This window comes from Lissotriton vulgaris, chromosome 2_1, assembly GCF_964263255.1.
Source record: "Lissotriton vulgaris chromosome 2_1, aLisVul1.2, whole genome shotgun sequence".
NCBI lineage: Eukaryota > Metazoa > Chordata > Amphibia > Caudata > Salamandridae > Lissotriton > Lissotriton vulgaris.
This window is the reverse complement of record NC_141687.1, coordinates 633,080,342-633,096,136: the sequence shown is the minus strand read 5'-3', so window position 1 is coordinate 633,096,136 and position 15,795 is coordinate 633,080,342. Positions and strand designations below refer to the sequence as shown.

The 15,795-nt window shown below is 47.4% G+C and overlaps 1 pseudogene across 1 annotated transcript in view; it reads left to right on the top strand.

Moving 5' to 3' along the window:
- Nucleotides 1-15,795, top strand: part of LOC147730909 (uncharacterized) — a 119,608-nt pseudogene that overhangs the window by 23,203 nt on the left and 80,610 nt on the right. The window contains exon 3 of the transcript XR_015308407.1: nt 5,219-5,329. The product of XR_015308407.1 is annotated as an uncharacterized LOC147730909 (transcript). The remainder of the gene's footprint in view (nt 1-5,218; nt 5,330-15,795) is intronic.

Genomic DNA, 15,795 nt, shown 5'->3' with positions numbered 1-15,795 from the left:
TTTTACCAGGGACCCCCACACTGCCAAAACCAACCTCCACGAAGGAATGAGGGCCGTCGCCAAATGGATGAGGAACAGCCGGCTGAAGCTGAACTCAGACGAGACGGAGGTCCTCATCCTCGGTCCCACCCCCTCGGCCTGGGACGCCTTTGGGTGGCCAACCGCACTGGGAACGGCTCCAACACCCACCGACCACGCATGCAACCTAGGGGTTATGCTCAACTCCGCCCTTTTCATGACTAAGCAGGTCAACGCCGTCTCTTCCTGCTGCTTCAACACCCTCCGCATGCTCCGCAGGATCTACAAGTGGATCCCCACCGAAAGAACGGTCGGTCACCCAGGCCCTCTTCAGCAGCAGGTTGGACTACGGAAATGCCCTCTACGCAGGAGCCTCGGCCAAACTCCTGAAACGGCTTTGACGCATCCAGAACATCTCTGCACGCCTGAACCTCGACATCCCTCGCGGCAGCCACATCACACTCCACCTGAGAGACCTGCACTGGCTCCCCGTCAACAAGAGGATAACCTTCAAACTGGCCCACGCACACAAGGCACTCCACAACACCAGACCAGCGTACCTCAACAGACGACTCAGCTTCTACACCCCCACCCGCCAGATCCCCCCTCCGCCAACCTCGCCCTTTCCACAGTCTCCCGCATCCAAAGAGCAACCGCCGGCGGGAGATAGTTCTCCCACCTCGCAGCCAAGACCTGGAACACCCTCCTCATCCATCTACGGCAGTCCCAAGACCTTCTGTCCTTCAGAAGACTCCTCAAGACCTAGCTTTTCGAGCAGTAGCAGCTTTCCTGTACCCCCAGCGCCTTGAGACCCTCACAGGTAAGTAGTGAGCTTTATAAATGCTATGATTGATTGATTGATTGATTGATTGATTGATTGTTATCTTCTCTCTTACAACTACGAGAAATGCTTACTTGTGCCATCAGCAGAGGTACAGTAGCTCCTGCTATCTGAGACGGCAGAGACTTGTAGGATGAATGTTAAAAAGTTATCAGCAGTGGACAGGCAAGATAGTCTACAGTGTCATTTAGAGAACTTGAGGGGCAGGAGAGTGTGAGCTAAAAACACCGGGCTTGCTCCATCACGCCATTGTTTGGTTCTTAACCCCTTCCGTGCTCATGACGAGCTCAGCTCGTCATGAGCACACCCATTTCTGTTATGGCCCAGCACAGCAGAAGATCATCTCAAGCAGCCAAGGTGTTAAGTACATATATAGCAACCCTTTGGCATTTATTGACTCAATGTTCATTCTGAAAACAAAGACTTGCAGTTCTCATAGGCGGCCAGGGGTTGAATGAGAATATTGTACTTTACATCAGCGACTTCTACTTTAGGATGGTCTTCTGTGAGAACCGTAGTTTTCAAGATGCACTGTGCTGGCATTTGTGGTTGTGTATTGAATATGCTAACGTGGAATTGGTGGGCTTTCTGCCTCTTCCTGGGCACAAGGCTGTTGTTTGGGCCAAACAGTCTTACATGCCACACACATCTTAAGTTATGGTTACTTCCTGCAAAATGTCTGTATTGCATCTTTATAAATGTTCTTAAAAGGGTCATATGGTCATACTTTCGATATCAAGTAATTAGTATTGCAGATACACTGAAATTCGCTTTCTCTTTCCAGCAGGTGACACTTTAGGCTACTGAATTGTATTTTTTATTTTTTTTATTTAGGAGATTTGTTAAGCGCACAAATAAAATACCCCCTTCCCTCAAGCGCCTTGAGACCCTCTGGGTGAGTAGTGCGCTATACAAATGTTAAACTTGAACTTGAACTTTAAATACCCGAGGGTGTCTCGGCGCTGAATGTCCACTGTACTATCCATGAGTAATTATTGTTTGAAAAGCAAGGTCTTTATCTGTTTGCGGAAAGAAAGAAGGTAAGTACAGGTTTTGATCTGGCTTGGAAGACTATTCCAGAGTTTGGTGGTGCTCACTATAAAGGACCTGTCGCCCCAAGAGACCTTCTTAGTCCTTGGGACCTGCACAAGACCGGCAGTGGAAGAGCGGAGGCATCTGACAGGAATGCATCCTTGAGAATGAATTGCCTTATACGCAATGCAGAGTGCTTTAAATTTAACTCTCTTCTTTACTGGCAACCAATGAAGTTGTTTAATAGTGCCAGAGATAGGGGTATACTTGGGGGTGGCCGTGATCAGTCTGGCTGCAGCATTCTGCACCAACTGTAGCTTTTTTATGACTCCTTCCTGAGCATTGACTAAGAGCGCGTTACAGTAGTCAATGCGAGATATCACTAGTGCACTGACCAGTGTTCTGGCCATGCTCATGGGAAGATAAGGGAGGAGTTTTTTGATCATTCTCACGGTGTAAAAAGAGGATGATACTACCGCATTGGCATGGTGCATAAGAGTGAGTTTGGTGTCCAGTAAAACTCCCAGATTTCTTGCCTTGGTCACTGGGGACGGAGGTGGTCCCAGGGCGGCAGGCCACCAGGTGGGTGACCAGGCTGGGGAAAGATTACCAAACCCCATCACCTCCGTTTTATCGGAGTTAAGCTTCAAGCAATTTGTGGACATCCAGTCACTTATTGCTACCATTCCCTGATTAAAATTGGAAGCAACTTCATCTCCATTTTTGTTAATAGCCAAGACAATCTGGGGGTCATCAGCGTAGGATGTCACCGCCAGGTGGTGGGATTTTATGACCCTCGCCAAGTCCGACACATAGGTGTTAAATAGTGTCGGACTTAGCGAAGATCCCTGGGGGACACCACAGGGAAGAGTAAAAGGAGGTGAGTTGAAATTGCCGAAGGCGACGGATTGCACTCGGTCAGTAAGAAAAGAGGAGATAAGATCCTTAGCACCATTTGTGATCCCTGCCGCTGTGACACTGTCGATCAAGATAGAATGATTGACCGTGTCAAAAGCGGCAGACAGGTCCAACAAGATAAGCACTGCCGATCCTCCACCATCAAGTGTCATCCTAATTTCATCTGTCGCTTTAATAAGCGCGGTTTCAGTTCCATGTCCCTTCCGGAAACCAAATTGTGAATTATCCAGACAGTTGTTCTGATCTATGAAATCTGAGATTTGAGTATTCATAATCTTTTCCACAATTTTGGCGGGGAGAGGGAGGCAGGCTATAGGGCGATAGTTGGCAACTATAGAGGGATCTAAAGAACTTTTTTTGATGAGCGGTTTGATAGTTGCTCTCTTCCAGATGGAAGGAAAGATATTGGAGGAAAACATGGCATCAAATATTTCCGTAAGTTTTGGACCTATGATATCTGGAAAGTTTTTGAGAATGGAAGGGGGGCATGGATCTTCCGGTGAGCCAGAGTTGGTGGTACATAGTAAGTGAGATACCAGTTCTGACGGAACCTGAGTAAAGTTCTGGAAGGAGCGATGAGGGGTTAAGTCAGGCGGGGTAGAACCTGCCCGGGCCCGGAGCTTATGATCCTTAGGGGTGGAAGATGGATGTTCAGTACTGGTTATGTGAGCCTTGAAATGAGTAAAGATGTCAGTCACTTTCCTTTGAAAGTGATTCGCCAAGGAATCACAGAGCTCTTGAGTAGCTGTGATGGGGGTAGTTGTCGCTTGACCGGAGAGACGCGTGACTACCTGAAAGAGTTGTTTCGTAGAGTCATGTGCAAGATTGATTTGGGCACTATAAAATTTGCTTTTTTCCGTGATAAGTTGTTTGTATTTATTTATTTGTTAGAAGCAAAATGATTTACAATGTGCATTTCATACAAAACCAAACAAATTATCATTACCTTTAATATAGGTATTCCTGTAATAGCTAAATAATCCTGTAAGCTTCTGAAATAAATATAAATTGTAGCTTGGTAGATTGATGACAGTTGTCCTTTTAGCATGGTCGCGCTGAAATTAGTTTTTGGATGAATTGCCAATGCAGTCTACCACCTGACATCATAAATTCACTTAGTGCAATACAAGTTATTGACAGCTGGATCATTTTGATTTGCAGATTTGAATAACATGGGAAGAAACTTCACTTGGATTCTCTTTAGTGGGAATAGGTCACATTTTGCGAGCTGAAAACTAGGCAATAAAGCAAAGCATGGTACTGAATAAAAACAAACCTTTTTGCTGTTAGATTTGTAGGATAAAGTTTAGGACATTTAAATTATCAATGTAAAAATTTAATGGCTCTAAAAATGTTCCTAAGAGTAATTTCACACCTTTTTACCAGCTTCTGGCTTGTAACATCTTTTATTTTACTTGTCTGGTCAAATACAATTTCACACCCTGAAAACCATATTGATCACTGTTTCTTGTTCTTTATTGTGTCTGATGGAATGACATTGCTAGTTTTGAGATTTGTCATTTGCTATTTTTGAGATGTATTTAATCTTTATTTTTTCCTTAGCCTTGGCGATGAACTTGTGCACTTTGTTTCTCTAAATATATTACAGTGCTACTGTTGGCTTGCAGCCTACATTTGTGCATGTAGTTTCACTACCCTGTGTCTCTGCATAGTACCAAACGATCTGCTTGGAAGTTGTGCTCTGTCATTCCACATTTGGGGTCTGATTTTTAATCATGGCGGTATAGATTCTCCTTTGCAACGACGACTGAGTATCTATACCGCCAAGACCGTGGTCTGCCCGCCAGGTTTATATGCGACAGGCCTTAAGTTTAATCACGGCGGAGACTACCCTGTCTCCGCCAGTGCTTAAACCAATCCAAAGACCCTACGGAGTAAGGACCATCGGAGGCAGACCTTTAATTCCGTCCACCTAAAATTACATGGGAAGAATGAAAGATCCTGTTTTCACTGCCCGTCACCACCAGGAAAGTGCTTGCTGTTAGAGGCTGTGAGAACTGCTAAAATGCTCCCCTCGCCAAGGGAGATGACTTCCATGGCAAGCATTTTATTTTTATTTTCAAAAAGAAAATCCCACTTTGGGAAACAGTATGGTGCACAGCTCCATCATACTGATGGAGCTGTGCACTAAACTGTAAACAGCAATGATGGGAACCGTCGTGACGGCAGTTCCTGCCAATGGTTTAGAAATGACTGCCAGCTTGGTGGGCATTTCTAAATTTGGTAGACGCCACCTTCGTCAGATTGACGGAGTAATGTACTCTATCTCCAGGCCACCCGCTAGAAAATAAATCGGGTTCTTAGTTTGATGCTAGCTCTCTGAAATGTTGGTTTATCGTAGAAGGAGCAGTAGATTAATGTTTTGCTTTTTGTTTCTTTCAATAACAGGTCCTCTTATTGCTGCCTCAGTCTTTTCATTGCGAGCCAAAGACAAAGAAGACCAATGCAGCATGGACCAAACTGCCATCCAAAGATGGGATGGAACAAATTGTTCCTCAAGTAAGGGAGATGTTTACCTTGCATTTCGGGTGATCAAACAGTAACTAAGTTGTAAACTATGCACAAATACAATGTCATAACAACTACCTCTAAAACCGTAATGTTGGTCATGCAATTTCCTTGCCTCACACAATCTGATATCTCAAGTTGGCTTCAGTCAAGGAAAATGTATGTACATTGGGATATGAGTTGGGGTTTCGGTGAGCATACAGTTAGGGGATTGTTCTTCTATTGAACTAATCCATGGATCCTTCCTTACTAACATTGAGTGATTTGAGCTCAATAGCTTTACTATTCCGATTTATCTAAAATGTCAGAGACACAATGGCTCCTTCCTCAGGCAAAACAGCAACTACCATTGGAACATCAATGGCATCCGAGTTTGATGTTTGATGTTTGATGTTTTGTGGTTTTTATATAGCGCTCTGTCACTCCAGGGAGCATCCTGGCGCTTTTATCTTCATTGCTGACCAGTAGTATGATGTTTCAGCTGTGTTTGGAACGTTTGAGTATAATCAGACCAAAGTTTTGCATTTGGATTCTGGGAGTCCGTATATCCAAGTTTTTAAAGATTTCTTGTGTTGAAGTGTGATAGCCCCTTAGCTCCCAGGGATAACCGTCCACAAGTAACTAATAAAATCAGGCAAGTTGTACTGGTATTCACCTTTTTTTAGGTCTCGACCTACAGCATTGCTTTAGTAATGGATGTTTGTCGAGATTATAGTAAGGCTCTCAAAAGTCTACCCAAACTGCTGCGGATCGGGTACAGTTCATGTGAGCCAGGCGCGTGCACATCACCAGCCACATCCCACACCATGCCTCGGCATCAGACTTCAAAGGAAGCCACTCCCCGAGCTGCCATCTAGCTCCTTTGCTCCCTTCTCGTCAGCTTTAATCAATCCTGCACCATGCACCATCTGTCTTTCCTCTCGCTTCTCCGCTCTCCCCCGCCGCGACACAGCCACACGACTTTTATTCTAACAGCACGGTGGCCATTTAAGGGACGCTGCGCTTCAGTTCTTCGTCTTCTTTCCTCACCAGATGGCTATGTGCGAAGTCTGATTTTTCACAGTTGAGCAAATCCAGAAGTCATGTATAATTTTAATTACACCGCATCTTGAAGTAAATCTGGTCTTGTCATTTCTCTTAAGCTCTTGTTTTAATATCTCTTAACACGCGCATTCACTGGCGCCATCTGCTTTTTTATTGCTTGCCCCTCCCCCTCCACAGAGCGCGTCTCGCGGCCACACTTTCACTTTCACGGCTGCCCAGCCGTGTCTCTTTCACGGCCCGCAGCCAATGCTTGTTTTACATGTGAATAACAGGCAATGGCAGCTGCAAGACTTTATTTGCCCTTCTTAGTTTCAATTAATGGCAGCCCGGCGAGGCGGGGGACTACCACTGATGCTTCCTACACTCCCGAGGGACTGCAGAGGTGGCGGCTGTAGCGTGCGTTTCTCTGCCTCTAGGGCGCCGAAGTTCACTAACTCACGAAGCTCTGCTCATTCCCGGCTGTTCATTGTGGTAGTTTCCAATAGGACACCGTGCCTCGTGTAAGCTTCATAAAAATATAATCAGGTCTCATACATTTGCTGTGATTATGATGTATGGCATGATACAGCCCTCTGTCACGTTCAACATCCTGCACTATTGAGACAGCACTTATAACAAGCATTTGCAATGCAATAGGTCTCGCATTAGGAAATTTTGAGCTATTGGTATTGTAAATGACAATTTTTTATTTCTGTGTTGGTTTTGAAAATAGCTAAATTAATAGCTTTGTCATTTACAATGCCAATAGTTATAACTTTCGCAAATGTGACACCTATAGCATTTGTAATGCAATTAGTGTTGTATTTACGTGACTTAGATGTATTACTATTACAAATAACAATGGCTTTTAATTTTTTTTTAATAATTAATACTTAAATAAAAGTTATTGTAATTAATAATAGCAATAGCTTAAACTTTTGTAAATAACTTTTGTGAAGATTGTGTTAAGTGTATTTTATTGTGACGAAAATCCAAGAACAGAAGTTAAATATTAACATCTTTTTGTGACATTTGTAATAAAGTTTGAGACATTGAGAGAACATATTTGAACCAGTTGTTGTTGAATGGTTGCACAGATTGATGCTGTGGTGCCCCTGAGTGGTGGTGCCGAATGAGTGCGATAGATAGAGTGAGGGCGATAGATCGAGTGAGGGCGATAGATAGATAGAGTGAGTGCGATAGATAAATAGAGTGAGGGCGATAGATAGATAGAAAGTGCCTATAAATAAACCAATCAAAAACATAAACACCTAATAAACAAAAATGCCTGATTATTGAAAAGGAATAGACCAAGATATTAGATTTGTGCAAATACAATAAACAGAAGCAAGACAGTGAAGGGGCAGGAGAGAGTGAGACTGAATTAGAGGAAAAGAGGAGAAGCCAATACAGTGAAGGGGCAGGAGAGAGTGAGGCAGAAACTGAGGAAGAGTGGAGAGGCCAAGACAGTGAAGGGGCAGGAGAGAGTGAGGCGGAAACTGAGGAAGAGTGGAGAGGCCAAGACAGCGAAGGGGCAGGAGAGAGTGAGACAGAAATAGAGGAAGAGTGGAGAGGCCAAGACAGTGAAAGGGCAGGAGAGAGAGACGGAAACTGAGGAAGAGTGGAGAGGCCAAGACAGTGAAGGGGCAGGAGAGAGTGAGACGGAAACTGAGGAAGAGTGGAGAGGCCAAGACAGTGAAGGGGCAGGAGAGAGTGAGACAGAAATAGAGATAGAGTGGCGAGCCCAAGACAGTGAAGGGGCAGGAGAGAGTGAGGCGGAAACGGAGGAAGAGTGGCGAGGCCTAGACAGTGAAGGGGCAGGAGAGAGTGAGACAGAAATAGAGGAAGAGTGGAGAGGCCAAGACAGTGAAGGGGCAGGAGAGAGTGAGACAGAAATAGAGGAAGAGTGGAGAGGCCAAGACAGTGAACGGGCAGGAGAGAGTGAAACAGAAATAGAGGATGAGTGGAGAGGCCAGGACAGTGAAGGGGCAGGAGAGAGTGAAACGGAAACTGAGGAAGAGTGGAGAGGCCAAGACAGTGAAGGGGCAGGAGAGTGTGAGACAGAAATAGAGGAAGAGTGGAGAGGCCAAGACAGTGAAGGGGCAGGAGAGAATGAGACAGAAATAGAGGAAGAGTGGAGAGGCCAGGACAATGAAGGGGCAGGAGAGAGTGAAACGGAAAGTGAGGAAGAGTGGAGAGGCCAAGAGAGTGAAGGGGCAGGAGAGAGTGAGACAGAAATAGAGGAAGAGTGGAGAGGCCAAGAGAGTGAAGGGGCAGGAGAGAGTGAGACAGAAATAGAGGAAGAGTGGAGAGGCCAAGACAGTAAAGGGGCAGGAGAGAGTGAGACAGAAATAGAGGAAGAGTGGAGAGGCCAGGACAGTGAAGGGGCAGGAGAGAGTGAGACAGAAATAGAGGAAGAGTGGAGAGGCCAAGACAGTGAAGGGGCAGGAGAGAGTGAGACAGAAATAGAGGAAGAGTGGAGAGGCCAGGACAGTGAAGGGGCAGGAGAGAGTGAAACGGAAACTGAGGAAGAGTGGAGAGGCCAAGAGAGTGAAGGGGCAGGAGAGAGTGAGACAGTGAAGGGGCGGGAGAGAGTGAGAAGGAAATTGAAGAAGAGTGGAGAGGCCAAGACAGTGAAGGGGCAGGAGAGAGTGAGGCGGAAACTGAGGAAGAGTGGAGAGGCCAAGACAGTGAAAGGGCAGGAGAGAGTGAGGCGGAAACTGAGGAAGAGTGGAGAGGCCAAGACAGCGAAGGGGCAGGAGAGAGTGAGACAGAAATAGAGGAAGAGTGGAGAGGCAAAGACAGTGAAAGGGCAGGAGAGAGTGAGACGGAAACTGAGGAAGAGTGGAGAGGCCAAGACAGTGAAGGGGCAGGAGAGAGTGAGACGGAAACTGAGGAAGAGTGGAGAGGCCAATACAGTGAAGGGGCAGGAGAGAGTGAGACAGAAATAGAGGAAGAGTGGAGAGGCCAATACAGTGAAGGGGCAGGAGAGAGTGAAACGGAAACTGAGGAAGAGTGGAGAAGCTAAGACAGTGAAGGGGCAGGAGAGAGTGAAACGGAAACAGAGGAAGAGTGGAGAGGCCAAGACAGTGAAGGGGCAGGAGAGAGTGAGACAGAAATAGAGGAAGAGTGGAGAGGCCAAGACAGTGAAAGGGCAGGAGAGAGAGACGGAAACTGAGGAAGAGTGGAGAGGCCAAGACAGTGAAGGGGCAGGAGAGAGTGAGACGGAAACTGAGGAAGAGTGGAGAGGCCAAGACAGTGAAGGGGCAGGAGAGAGTGAGACAGAAATAGAGATAGAGTGGCGAGCCCAAGACAGTGAAGGGGCAGGAGAGAGTGAGGCGGAAACGGAGGAAGAGTGGCGAGGCCTAGACAGTGAAGGGGCAGGAGAGAGTGAGACAGAAATAGAGGAAGAGTGGAGAGGCCAAGACAGTGAAGGGGCAGGAGAGAGTGAGACAGAAATAGAGGAAGAGTGGAGAGGCCAAGACAGTGAACGGGCAGGAGAGAGTGAAACAGAAATAGAGGATGAGTGGAGAGGCCAGGACAGTGAAGGGGCAGGAGAGAGTGAAACGGAAACTGAGGAAGAGTGGAGAGGCCAAGACAGTGAAGGGGCAGGAGAGAGTGAGACAGAAATAGAGGAAGAGTGGAGAGGCCAAGACAGTGAAGGGGCAGGAGAGAATGAGACAGAAATAGAGGAAGAGTGGAGAGGCCAGGACAATGAAGGGGCAGGAGAGAGTGAAACGGAAAGTGAGGAAGAGTGGAGAGGCCAAGAGAGTGAAGGGGCAGGAGAGAGTGAGACAGAAATAGAGGAAGAGTGGAGAGGCCAAGAGAGTGAAGGGGCAGGAGAGAGTGAGACAGAAATAGAGGAAGAGTGGAGAGGCCAAGACAGTAAAGGGGCAGGAGAGAGTGAGACAGAAATAGAGGAAGAGTGGAGAGGCCAGGACAGTGAAGGGGCAGGAGAGAGTGAGACAGAAATAGAGGAAGAGTGGAGAGGCCAAGACAGTGAAGGGGCAGGAGAGAGTGAGACAGAAATAGAGGAAGAGTGGAGAGGCCAGGACAGTGAAGGGGCAGGAGAGAGTGAAACGGAAACTGAGGAAGAGTGGAGAGGCCAAGAGAGTGAAGGGGCAGGAGAGAGTGAGACAGTGAAGGGGCGGGAGAGAGTGAGAAGGAAATTGAAGAAGAGTGGAGAGGCCAAGACAGTGAAGGGGCAGGAGAGAGTGAGGCGGAAACTGAGGAAGAGTGGAGAGGCCAAGACAGTGAAAGGGCAGGAGAGAGTGAGGCGGAAACTGAGGAAGAGTGGAGAGGCCAAGACAGCGAAGGGGCAGGAGAGAGTGAAATGGAAACTGAGGAAGAGTGGAGAGGCCAAGACAGCGAAGGGGCAGGAGAGAGTGAGACAGAAATAGAGGAAGAGTGGAGAGGCAAAGACAGTGAAAGGGCAGGAGAGAGTGAGACGGAAACTGAGGAAGAGTGGAGAGGCCAAGACAGTGAAGGGGCAGGAGAGAGTGAGACGGAAACTGAGGAAGAGTGGAGAGGCCAATACAGTGAAGGGGCAGGAGAGAGTGAGACAGAAATAGAGGAAGAGTGGAGAGGCCAATACAGTGAAGGGGCAGGAGAGAGTGAAACGGAAACTGAGGAAGAGTGGAGAAGCTAAGACAGTGAAGGGGCAGGAGAGAGTGAAACGGAAACAGAGGAAGAGTGGAGAGGCCAAGACAGTGAAGGGGCAGGAGAGAGTGAGACAGAAATAGAGGAAGAGTGGAGAGGCCAAGACAGTGAAGGGACAGGAGAGAGTGAGAGAAATAGAGGAAGAGTGGAGAGGCCAAGGCAGTGAAGGGGCAGGAGAGAGTGAGACAGAAATAGAGGAAGAGTGGAGAGGCCAAGACAGTGAAGGGGCAGGAGAGAGTGAGACAGAAATAGAGGAAGAGTGGAGAGGCCAAGACAGTGAAGGGGCAGGAGAGAGTGAGACAGAAATATAGGAAGAGTGGAGAGAGAGGAGAGAGTGGTGTGAGAGGAGAGAGTGGGGAGAGTGAGGATAGTGAGGAGAGGGGAGATTGAAGTGAGAGGGAGGTGAGAGAGGGAGGGGAGAGTGGTGAGAGGGGAGAGTGAGGAGAGGGGAGAAAGGGGAGAGAGGAGGGGAGAGGGGAGAGTGGAGAGACTGAGGGGAGGGGAGAGTCAGGAGATAGAGGAGAGGAGATTTTATAGTATTGTTAGAAAGGAAGTGAAACTAAATAAGGGGGGGGATGCAAGAGGAGGATGATATGGGAGTGACCAAGAGCGTGAGAGAGAGAGAGAAATATATTCTAGGATAGCTGAGTGGACTAAATCGATTACCCGAGACATTTGCCTGGGACTTGTAGACTAAAACTAGCGTCACATCTTTCTGACGCCAAAGAATCGAGAACCATTGAGTCGGGTAACACAGACACCTGTTTGGCGCGCCTGGAGATGAGTGGGAGTCTGCGATGCGCTGTATCAAAGGTCGCTATCAGCTGTCCAAGAGTCAGAGACTTTTTAAAACGAGTGTTAGGCACAGGGCTGGGATGAGTGAAGAATAAAAATAAATAAAAAAGAACAAGCATTACAATAATTTCACTGAAGTGCCCCCTTGGGTCCAAGCTGTGGAAAAAAGTCAGCAAATGTAGCATCTAACTGAAGAGAGGAGGCAGGAAATTGAGTAAAGAATGGAGGGGGCTGGTGGTTCATGTCTGCCAAGGCTTTACATGTTTCAGTCTCCAATTATGTAATTCTGAATAGGAGTTCTGCTGCAGATCTAGAAAGAGAAGCTAAGAAGGGGTGGGTCTTCTTTCAATTAAGGCAAAAAGGCACTCTGCTAAACCCAGGGCCGGTTAGGGCATTAACATACAAAATGCGTTATTTTGATGTGGCAGAGGAAATTGGCCGCTTTCTACTTTTTATTAAGCATTTGACATCTGATATTTTTATATTGTTTTTAGCTATGTGTGTTATTTGCTATTAAAAGGTTTCAAAGGACAATTGTCCCAAAACCCGTATTTTATTACCTCCCTAATCGATTTCGATAGCCCAAAGGCCAAGTCTACACCAGCGTCTCCAAGATCACAATAAAGGTCTGGATTTTTTAGATTTTGGTGATTAAATGTGCTCTGATACACTATGCACCCTCTGCTGTGCCCCGGAAGTAGTCGAGATGCTGTTAGACGGCAGAAATCACCGCGTCTGAAAGACAGCTTGTGGGACCTCGATTGTTGAGGTCAAACTGACGGCCATAAAAGAAAATGGGAGTTGTTAAAAAAAAAAAAGCAGGCTCGGTTTATCCGCCCCTCACGTCCCAGTGCCCCACACCTCCAGTGCATACGAGACCCGCCAGGCGTGACTACAAAAACAAGCTCCCTTTAAACTTTATTTTAAATCGGTTATCAACACAATAAACAGATCAAGGGGGTTGTATCATGTGACAGCGGAGTTCCAATATGGATGAGCACTGCTGCGTCTATCCATCTTCACTGCAGTATTAAGAAAGGGTGCAAATGTTGTCAGGCAACCAGTGTTGCATCTACCCATCCTTGATGTGGTACCAAGAAAGGGTCTAAATGTTATCCTGCAACAAAAATTGTTGTAATGGAAAATTAGCTTAGAAAAATAAATGCATGTTAATGGCATGAAACATTACAGCAAATGTTAACTAATGTATGTGAATCCGTGTGTACCACACATAGCAGAAGCCAACAAGTCAGCATGGCTGGGGGGAAATGAAAAGCTTTGAGCATGGTAACGGGTATATTCCAGCAACCAGAGGAAGAATGTACCACGTAATCATGGAGGTAATAAACCGCCTGGGATCAGATGAAGTTCACACCAGATAAAGAGTCAATGCTATGGCCACAAACACGAAAAACATTCTACACAGAAAGAGCTAATCCAAGCATTTCTCCAGACAAACCATGTTATTTGTGACCAAATCTCCATGAGGCGGTCGCGATGCTCACAGCTATCATGCTCATCAAAGGCACTCAGAACTGGAAACATTAAATTTTTCAGAGGAAATGAAAGTAAAGTTATGCGTGCGGCTGCCGTGCTGAAACATGAAGCGTGGCTGCCGTGGATGGCATTTACCACTGTTAATTAATGATTCTTTCAAAAAGCAAGCATAATGCAAGAATCAAATATTCCAATTAAAACGTGTTTTTCCTCACGTGAGTTTTGAGACGAACAGTGGCAGAAAACAGGCAAACTCACCGCCACAGCCCGGCTTTAACAGGAAGCCAGGCAACTTTTGTTGGGACGGGGGCGGGGCCAGACAAAAACAGGAAGCAGGCGCTCCTGTGCCCGCCGGAGGATTTCCATGTTAGCTAGCGGGGCTCCCGTGCTCGTGGAGAGACCCGCGGCCCCCGCCTGTTAACCTGAATGACACGCTGGCTGCCGAGGGACACAAGAAGAACCTGGTGAGTGGGGTGTGAGGGGGATGTGTGCGCGCGCGTGTGTGTGCGACGGCGGGGGTGTCTCTGTATGCATGCGTGCGTGTGTGTATGTGCGCTTGTGTGTGTGTCTCTGGTGAGGTAAGGGGGGGGAGCGTGTGTGTATGCAGTGTGTGTATGCGACGGCAGGGGTGGGTTCTCTGTATGTATGGGTGCGTGCATGGGCGCTTGTGTGTCTGTGTATGCGCATGCGTGATGGGTGCGTGCATGGGCGCTTGTGTGTCTGTGTATGCGCATGCGTGGTGCTGTGCGCGCACTCGAGAAGGAATCTGAGACGGCGACGCTCGTGCTTGAGCTCCGTCTCACATTCCTTCTAAAACGCTGACAAAAGGTCTGAAGCAGACACTCTCAATGCTCACGCATTGAGAGTAAGGTCTGCTCGACCTAAAAACACCATTTAGTTGTTTCTGGTCATACTATACATCGCATCATTTACCTTTCATTAAAACCATGCCTACCGTATCACACTTCAACACTACAAACAATCTCTCCCACTGCAAACTCTCCTCCAAATACTGCAGAGCATAGCCCCCACCCTGCACTCAGCCCCATCTCAATGTCGGCACCTCCCATTCAACTCCTCGCCACTTTCCAACCCAGGTCACCAGGTCTCGCTCTCCGTGGCAAAACCAAGACCTATAGACATCTGTAAATGTTTGGACACCCTCCCTCATCCCTTGCCTAGTTTCTTTTTCGTCGTTCTGGGTTGCTAGGGTGAATGGAACATAGCACAGACGAATGAAGTAGATTTGCAAATGCTTTTTAGGTCGAGCTCTCTCGACCTATTGTGATTGAGTTCCTCTTCAAGGGACGTAGAGGGGTGCACACGCGGCGATTCAGGAACGTGAACGCGCACGTACAGGCACGAGCGCACATCTCCTGTCCCGCAGGCAAACCAGCATTCAGTTTCACTGCTTACAGTGAGACAAGAGATGGCATGCTGTTCACACACACATGCGCACATACACACACACAGGCAGGCACACACACAGGCAGGCACACACACACACACAGGCACACACAGACATCCCCTCCCTCTCTGCTCCTCCTCCCCTCCCCCCCCCCACTTACCGGGTTCTTTCCGCGTCTCGTCTTGTGCACTCCCACCGCGCTGTTTAGCACCCGGCGATCCTCAGCTTGTTTAAAATATTTTGCGAGGCATAATCGCATATGGGCTCCAAAGGTTAGAACGCTGACCCTCCTTTTTCACAAGACCTTGTACCGGTGGCTGGGTGAGAGAGGAGGGTTTCGTGGGTGGTTTGGAAAGTCGACCAAAAGTGCAAAGCGGCAATAATCGCACCCGAGCCTGCTCCCTCCACTCCAGAAAGAGGGGGATGTGACGCACTGTGGTTCGGCCCCCTCTAGTGGCTCAGTTGGGAATCTGCAAGCACATCCGCCTCTTACGTTCTCCCTCTCACGCGCACGTACGTAGCCAGCACCGTATTTTGGGAGCCGAGCCTCTTCTTCAGTTCTATTCTGAGCTTAAAAAAACATCTAATCTGGTGAGTAAAATAGAAATGCTATTGAAAGTAAGCATTCATTGTGGTAATGCACACACCACACCATCCATTCCTGTGGCGTTCACTAGAGAATCAAGGCGGCGGCAGACACTGTGCAAGCCACAGGAGCCTCAGTTTATTGCTGTAGTGATTCTAAAGAGGTGGGAATAAGCTGAGTATATTTTAAAACTAGAGAAGTGTTAGAAAATCCAGCGTTTTATACACTTTGCTCTCACCGTACGTACGGTGGCAGAAGCAGGATTTACTCAGAGAAGCCGCCTGAGTGTTAAAGATGTAAAATTCAAAATGTTCCTGGAAATACTTGCCCTTGCGTGCCGATGTCGAAACAGGTGCAGTACTGGTCATTGTCGTGCTCGACGATGCGATGCACACATTAAATCAGTTAGCACATGGCTGTGCCGAAGGAGTAGGGAACATGGATGTGGTCACGTTTTCGTTTCGGAAGGCCACCTGCGAGACCTGTCGA